Below are 8,406 nucleotides of genomic sequence, written 5' to 3'. Positions count from 1 at the left end.
TGAATCTCACTCGGCCATGTGGGAGTCCAGCATCTTAACCACCATGCCACGTGCTGGACCCAAATTCAGTATTCTTACTATACATGAAAACAAAGCAGATGGGAACTCCAGACCGAGGAAGTTCAATTTCAATTTACTTCTTACATTTATAAAAGAACAGTGGAATGTTGTGTATCTCAAAATAAAATACAAGGAGTACTTTAATAATATTTGGCTAAAAAAAATTCAAACTCTGGCCCAGCTTCTGTGGGCTGGCTGGTAGTACACTGAACTGATGGGCTAGAGGGCTGGGGTGGGGTAGCAGTTAACCAGACCCTGCACAGGGCTCCTTTCTGTCTCTCTCAACCCTTTCTCTTGTTTAATATAAATTAATACATAAATAAGTAAAACAAAGCAAATAATTATTTCATTCTATTTTAGCAACGCACTCATCAAATTATAGAAAGATCTAAGTGCAGTCATTGACTAAAATGTTGTGTATCTGTACTACGATTTATCAGTCGGTGAATACACAGCTCCACAATGTTAGTGTGAGCATCTCCCCCCTTCAAATGCTTCTGCTACATTTAGTCCTGTCAGCTTCTATTGTCCCAAATATTATTAGTCAGATATGGCTCAATGAAGACACCCAAAAATACCATGCAATTAACTGAGTGATTAAGATTCTAATTATTCATATCTATGTCCATTGGATACGTGTGTTGTGTATGTAGAGAGAGAAGGAACCTATACCCAGGCAATTTTCAAGTCAAGAGATAATATTAACATATTGATGGAATTCCTTTTGCCTATACTTTCCTTCCTGATCTCTGGCATAGTTTCCCCGTGATGGCTGTGGAAGAACACCAGCCTGAGAATGGGATCGTTCTGGACAGAGGATACTGCCTGGAAGAAAGAACTGCATCCTGAGGGATCCATGCTGCGAAGCAGTAAAAAAGCGATAGTGAAGTCCCCGAGTACACACACACACACACACACACACACACACTCCGTGCTGTCTCTTATCCGCACACCGACCCATTTAGCTCTCAGCTGTCCCTTCTGCCCAGGCCTGTCATTCAGTCCCTAAGCAGGTTGAACCACAGCGTGGTGACCGAGTTCATAATTCTGGGCCTGGCCAGAACGCCGGAACTCCGCAGGCTGCTCTTCCTGATCTTCCTCTTGGTCTACCTTGTGGCTTTCCTTGGCAACATGCTCATTGTCGTCGCCATCGCCTGCAACACCACCCTGCACACCCCATGTACGTCCTCCTCCTGGCACTGGCCATCGTCGACATCGTCTGCACAACGAGCATCATGCCCAAGATGCTGGGGACCATGCTGGCCCCCAACAAGACCATCTCCTAGGGGGCCTGCATGTCTCAGCTCTTCTTCACGTGGTCCCTGGGGGCCGGGATGGTTCTCTTCACCGCCATGGCCTATGACCGCTGCGTGGCCATCTGCTTTCCCCTCCGGTACAGCACTATCATGAGCCACTGCACGTGCGTGGCCTTGCTCGGCCCCGTCATGGCCATCGCAGTAACCAACTCCTGGGTGCACACAGGTCTCACCCTGAGGCTGACTTTCTGTGGCCCAAACGCCATCGACCACTTCTTCTGCGAGATCCCGCCGCTGCTGGCTCTGTCCTGCAGCCCCGTGAGGGTCAACGAAGTGATGGTGTACGTCGCGGATATCACCCTGGCCGTGGGGGACTTCGCGCTCACCTGCATCTCCTACGGCTTTGTCGTCGCCGCCATTCTCCGCATCCGCACGGTGCGAGGCCGCAGGAAGGCCTTCTCCACCTGCTCCTCCCACCTCACGGTGGTGTGCCTGTACTACTCCCCGGTGATCTACACATACATCCGCCCTGCATCCAGCTACAGCTTTGACAGAGACAAGGTAGTAGCCGCACTCTACACCCTCGTGACCCCCACACTGAACCCCGTGGTGTACAGCTTCCGCAACAAGGAGATGCAGGCTGGGATCAGGAAGGTATTTGCGTCTTTGAAACATAATGGTTTGGAGAGGTAACATCACCTCTCTATAAACATCTCCTAGGACAGTTTGACATTTGCTGATCTTTTATACTTAACTCTTCCAAGTTTTCTTTGCTCTCTCATTCCTACCCTATTTCTGGCATCCTGGCTGTCTCCACAATTCATATTCTTCGTGTAAAAAATGCTTTTAATTCTCTGCATGGAACATGCACACATCATAATCCATATCCCAACCAATGTTACAGTCAAAGTTCTGCTGCAGAATTTTTTTAATCTGTAAAGATATTTTCTCATTCTTCTTAAAATAATTTCTTCCATGTTATTATTACTTGTTATATAATTTTTGTTCCATGAATACAAGAACGGCATATTATTATCAAAATGTCTTTACATAACATTTAGTGTATGTGTGCATGCCTCCCCAAAATCCCAGGAGGAGAGTGGAGAAGGGACTGTGCCCTGGTCATTCTCCCTGCAGAGTGATAATTCAATTTCCCTCTCTCTCTCTCACTCTATAGCAATCGCACACACCTTATGGCAAAAACTTAAAAAATATATTATCTGTTGATGATAATGTGTTTTGTATCTGCAACTGAACTGGTATGAAGTGTATTCATGTTGGGTCATTTCATTTTACAAGCTAAGTGATGTATAATGATTGAATGTTTATGATTTTATAATCCTAAGGAAATAAGTAAAAAGGAGAAGTGACTACATGGTAATGGATAAAGTCACAGGATAAACTGTGGGCAGCAGCTACTCCCCAGCTCTTCTACACGATGGCCAAAGGTAGATGTTTTGCACCATTTAAACTAGGGTCACATATGACACAGTAAAATACTTTCATTTATGCTTTGTTAATTCAGTCATAATAACACAAATATTTTCTGTACATTTTTTTAGGGTGGTATACTTGCTATAGAGCATGTGTTCTCACCAGAGAGACAGAGAGACAGAAAGCAAGAAATCATTCCCCAGGACAAATGGCCACTCCACATTCCCTGCTCCACCGTTCTCCTCTTGGGCTTTTGGACATGCACACAAACGTGCCTGGCTTGAGGTTCAGGCTGCCAACTCTGCCACTCAAACAGCCATTGGCCATGTGGGACTAAAGTGACGTAACCATTACACCATCTGCTGGCTCCTTTCTGTACAATTTGTAGCAGAGATAATACCTATTACATTATAGATTATACTCATCATTCTAGTTTTTTCCTCCAGCTTTATTAAGGTACATTTGGTTGTATATACTCAGTAGACAATGTGGTGCTTTGACTTAGATATGCACTGTGAAATTATTAAATGAAACATATTAACATAATGGTCATCTCACATACACATACTTAACGTTTCCTTTTTCTTTTTTTTCTTTGAAATATTTTTTAGTTAATTAATTTACATTCATTCCCTAAGCATCATCACAGCATACAAAATGTGATTTCCCCTCCAGGATACACTGCATAGTGGCTTAATCATACATGTTATCATTTTAACCCTATTTCTGATCCTCTACCATTTCCTACCTTCCTCCTACACTATCTCTTGTATCTACAGTTGTTTTCCATTTCTTCCTCCCCCCACATTTTATTGATTCACAAAATTTCTTAAATAATCTACTACTTTCAATAGCAAGTTCAGCTGGTATGTACATATCTGTGAATACATGTCTGACTTTAGGCATGAAACTCTGTGCAGAATGAATGTACTATAAGGTAGCACTTAGCTGATGATATATGGCTTACTATGGTCATTAAATCGGTATTTTTAAATATACTTTTTTTTTTTTGGAGAGGTTTTTGCTACAGGGCGCATGTGCTCGCCAGACAGACAGAGAGAGACATAGAGACAGAAAGTGAGAAATCAGCCCCCAGGAGGGATGGCCACACCGCAATCCTTTCTCCTCCATTCTCCTCTCGGGATCTTGGGAGACTGCTTAAAACTTAAATCCAGGAAACAGGTTAGGATTCTGTTCAAATAGTAGGTACATGAACATGAGCTATTGACAGCTCAAGACGGGACAAAAATCCTTAAAACTGGAAAAAAAAACCTAGAAAAAAAAATCAACAATGTTTTAGTCAAAAGTAATAAAAAAATCAGCAATGTTTTAGTCAAAAGTAATAAAATGTTATTTCACCAGTTCAGTCTCATATACTTACTCTATCTTCTGCTGTGGTTTGATCTTCCCTATTAAATTCTGGGATATAATAATCAACTCCAGTCTTGTCCCTATGATTAAGTTGGACATATTCTTAGTTTTTGAACTCTTATTTCTGTGTATTTGTATTTAATTTTCCTGGCATAGTACTCCCTTGAGAACTTCTTGGAGATCTGGTCTGGTGTTGGTAAATTCTTTCAGGTTTTGTTTATCTGAAAATGTTCTTATCTTTCCATATGAAGGATAATCTTGCCAGGTACAGTATTCTTATTTGAAATTGCTTTTCCCTTAGCTCTTTGAATATATTTATCCATTTTTTTCCTCAATTGCATTGTTTCTGATGAGAGGTCTGCTGTTACCCTGATGTGATATCCTTTGTAGGTAACTTGCCGTTTTTCTCTTGCCAATCTTAGTATCTTGTCTTTGTGGTTTTGGTCAATCTGGCTATAATGTGTCTTGGAGAAGATCTTCTTGGGTTGATTCTATTTGGGGTCCTTTGTATTTCTTGGGACTGGATCTTTGAATGCCTCTCTATGTTTGCTAAGTTTTCTTGCAGGATTTTATGGAAGAGATTATCAATGCACTTTTGAGTCTCTTCACATTCTGGATGTTTGGACATTTGACGATATCTAATATTTCTCATATATACTCATTTTTTTGGGAAATTTTCTCAGTCTTCGCGGTGGATTTTTCTAGGCCAGGGAATCTATCTTCTACAGCTGAGACTTGATTTTCTGTGTGATCTAGTCTGCTTTTAATATTGTCAAGGGAGATTTTGACTTCCCGTACTATAGCCTTTATCTCTAACAGTCCATTTGACTCTTTCTCTCTTTCCTCTTTTAGATCTTGCAAGAATTTCCTCCCTCCTGGAACTCGTCAGCTCCTTTCTCCTGCCTCTTCTGCAGTTCATAGTCTCTCTCCCCTTCCATCTCTACTAGCTTTGTCGCTATTAATATTGTAATTTTTTAACAGACATTTACATGAGTTTCATTGTACTGTCTGAGGATGAAGAAGAGTTATTCTTTTCCCTCATACTTACTTTTACTGATGAGTACATTTAAGATCTACTCCATTAGCAACTCTATAAAGAATTAGGGAAAGGAAAGGAAGACTCTATACTTGGATGACTAGGTACATATTTACAAATAGATACACATAATAAATAAGATACAGATAATAAATAAACCATAAGATTCACATGCTACAGGCACAAACATGGACATGGGTGGGGGAGGTGCCCTGAGGCCAGGCTTCCATCCAACACCATCAGTGTACATCTCACCTGGTGGAAGGACGCATGGTTCTCTGTGAACTCTCAACGACTTCTGGATAACAAGTCTAGTTCTGTGTGGATAGACAGACACGTACAGAGGAGTATAGTCAAAATTGTCTGTGCCATTGCGTGTCTGTGGATTCATATCATACACAGGAACATACTCTACACACTGACAGGACATTAGTGTAACCTCGAATTCTTCCTATGAATTCAGAGGATCACAGAGTCATTCTGCTCTAAAATCGTGCTGTTTGTAAATGTGTTCCATGACATACAACTCGTCGGAGCGCTCTCTTCACGTCGGAGTTTCTCAGGCTGTAGATCACGGGGTTTAACATTGGGGTAACCACCCCATACAGCAGGGACACAACTCTTTCTCTGGCAGGGGAGTGCTGGCTAGAGGAGGGGCGGATGTAGGTAGATATGGTTGAGCCATAGAACTGGCAGACCATCAGCAGGTGGGACGCACAGGTGAAGAAGGCTTTGTGCTTCCCTTCGGCAGACTGGATCTTCAGGATGGTGGAGATGATGTACATGTATGAGACCAAGGTGGCCATGAAGGCGCTGGTCCCCAGGGTTCCCCCCATGACTAACACAAGCATTTCAGCAACGTCTGTAGGTGAACACTTGAGGGATGTCACAGTAGTACTGGTCAACCCGACGGGACTTGCAGAAAGACAAGTGGAAAGTGGTCACTGTGTGGACAAGAGAGTTGAGAAACCCTGCAGCCCAGGTCCCGGACGTTAGCTGAGCACAGCGAGCCCTGGTCATGAGGAGAGGGTAACGGAGAGGAAAGCAGATGGCCACATAGCGGTCATAAGCCATGACAGCAAGGAGGAAGACTTCTGTCCCTGCCAGGGCCACCAGGAAGTAAAGCTGCAAAGCACACCCGATAAAGGAAATGCTTTGCTCCTCGGTCAGGAGGTTCTGGAGCATTTTGGGGACTGTAGCCGAGGGACAGAATATGTCTATGAGGGACAGATTTGCCAACAAGAAATACATGGGGGCGTGCAGCTTCTTCTCAGTCCCGATGGCCAAGAGGATGGACCCATTTCCCACCAGGGTTATCTGATAGATGATGGCAAAGACCACACACAGGGGGTAGCGCACCACGGGGAGGTCAGCGAGCCCCAGGAGGAGGAATCCCGACACCACCGTGTCATTGTGGACCTCCATCTCCCCTGCCAGTGAGGCTGTCTCTGGACAAAATGAAAACCATTAAATAAAAACACGGGTTAGGGTCACAAAGCAATGAGCTCAGTGATGAAACGTTCTTGGAAAATAATTTGTATGTGACCAATGATGAATTGTGCTAGTCCTTTTTCAACCAGAGATTTCAACTGTTGGGAGTATTGTTAACAGCATACGCATACACAGTATTTCCTAAAATATCCACCTTCAGTTTCTTAACAAGAGAATGCATCTGAATAACTAAAAGACATTTAAAATTCACTTTCTCAGTAACCGCTGTTTAGTGTCGACTCGCTCCATTCTTCGGGACCCTAACGTCGGCGCCTGGCACTCCACTGCCCGCCCTGTGCTCTCTCGTGCAGGTCTGAGCTGACTGTGCTCTCAGAGCCTTGGTGTTGTGATACATAAACTTGACAAGGATTAGAAATTGTGCTAGTCCTTTTTCAACCAGAGATTTCAACTGTTGGGAGTATTGTTAACAGCATACGCATACACAGTATTTCCTAAAATATCCACCTTCAGTTTCTTAACAAGAGAATGCATCTGAATAACTAAAAGACATTTAAAATTCACTTTCTCAGTAACCGCTGTTTAGTGTCGACTCGCTCCATTCTTCGGGACCCTAACGTCGGCGCCTGGCACTCCACTGCCCGCCCTGTGCTCTCTCGTGCAGGTCTGAGCTGACTGTGCTCTCAGAGCCTTGGTGTTGTGATACATAAACTTGACAAGGATTAGAAATGAGCAGACACACTGGAGAAGGCAGATAAACAATGGCATAAGAGAATTAATGAATTGTGTGTTATCTGCTCAGACAAATTGTACTGGGTCGACGTAACCATGGGATACTTGTGTCATTTCAAAACCATAATTGTTACAGTATGAATGTAAGAATTCGTTTCCACAAAAAACATACTTAAATTAAAATTGTTATTTAAGATATGGATAACCTGATTAATAACATCCTACTGTCACCCAAATAAAATCCAAATATATCCACAAACGATCTTTTCACTTTAAAATTTACATATTTGGGGTCAAGAGATGGCGTGGTGGTTAAGGCACTGGATTCCCACATGACCGACCATGGTTTGAGTCCCAGATCTAGTGGCTTGAAAATTACTCTGGGCATGTATGTGTTTGTGCCAAAAATCCTGAGAGGAGAATGGACTGTGGTGTGATTATCCCTCGTGAGGGCGATTTCTCACTCTTCCTCTCTCTGCCTCTCTTCAGCAAGTGCACACACCCTATGGCAAAACAAACAAACAAACAAACAAACAAAAACACCTAAAAAATTATACATTTGAGTTTATGTCCAAGAAAACGTACAAAAATACGTATTTTCAAAAATCATATTTGCCAGAAGACATTCTTCTTAGTTACTCTTGTTTAGTTTTCTAATTTCCTTTGCGTGTATCTTACTGGCCCACATAATCAGCATTTGCAAGAAAGGTTTTAATTTATAATACAGAATCAAGAGGTCAGTGAATTTTGTATGTAGCTATGAAAACGAATTGTTAGGCCATTTTCATGTGATAAAATAATTTTTTTTAAAAAGATGATTAAGAAATAAACTGCAAAATTACTTTCAATGGCCCACCTTCCTATTTATATAATTTTTATAATATTTTTGCCTGGTAAAAATTATTAATAATTTCATTACTGAAATGACATGCATAGCACAGAAAATAAAAATTATGCACAATGAATTCTATATTCAAATGGAATGAAGTCATTTCCCATCACCTTTTTTTCCAATAAGAAATAGAATAATCTAGAGAACTCAGGAGATGTTATTATTCTTCCCTTGGG

At 42.0% G+C, this 8,406-nt stretch overlaps 2 pseudogenes; one reads left to right on the top strand and one right to left on the bottom strand.

Annotated features, from left to right (window-relative positions):
• Nucleotides 1–2,009, top strand: part of LOC102469367 (olfactory receptor 13G1-like) — an 11,833-nt pseudogene extending 9,824 nt beyond the window's left edge.
• A 3,633-nt stretch (nucleotides 2,010–5,642) lies between these two features.
• On the bottom strand, nucleotides 5,643–6,582 carry LOC102468947 (olfactory receptor 5V1-like; annotated as a pseudogene).
• Between the last annotated feature and the right edge of the window lie 1,824 nt (nucleotides 6,583–8,406).

Source organism: Tupaia chinensis, unplaced genomic scaffold (assembly GCF_000334495.1).
Source record: "Tupaia chinensis unplaced genomic scaffold, TupChi_1.0 Scaffold000596_1, whole genome shotgun sequence".
Lineage (NCBI taxonomy): Eukaryota > Metazoa > Chordata > Mammalia > Scandentia > Tupaiidae > Tupaia > Tupaia belangeri.
The sequence above is the reverse complement of the archived record's forward strand: the minus strand, read 5'-3'. Positions and strand labels throughout refer to the sequence as shown.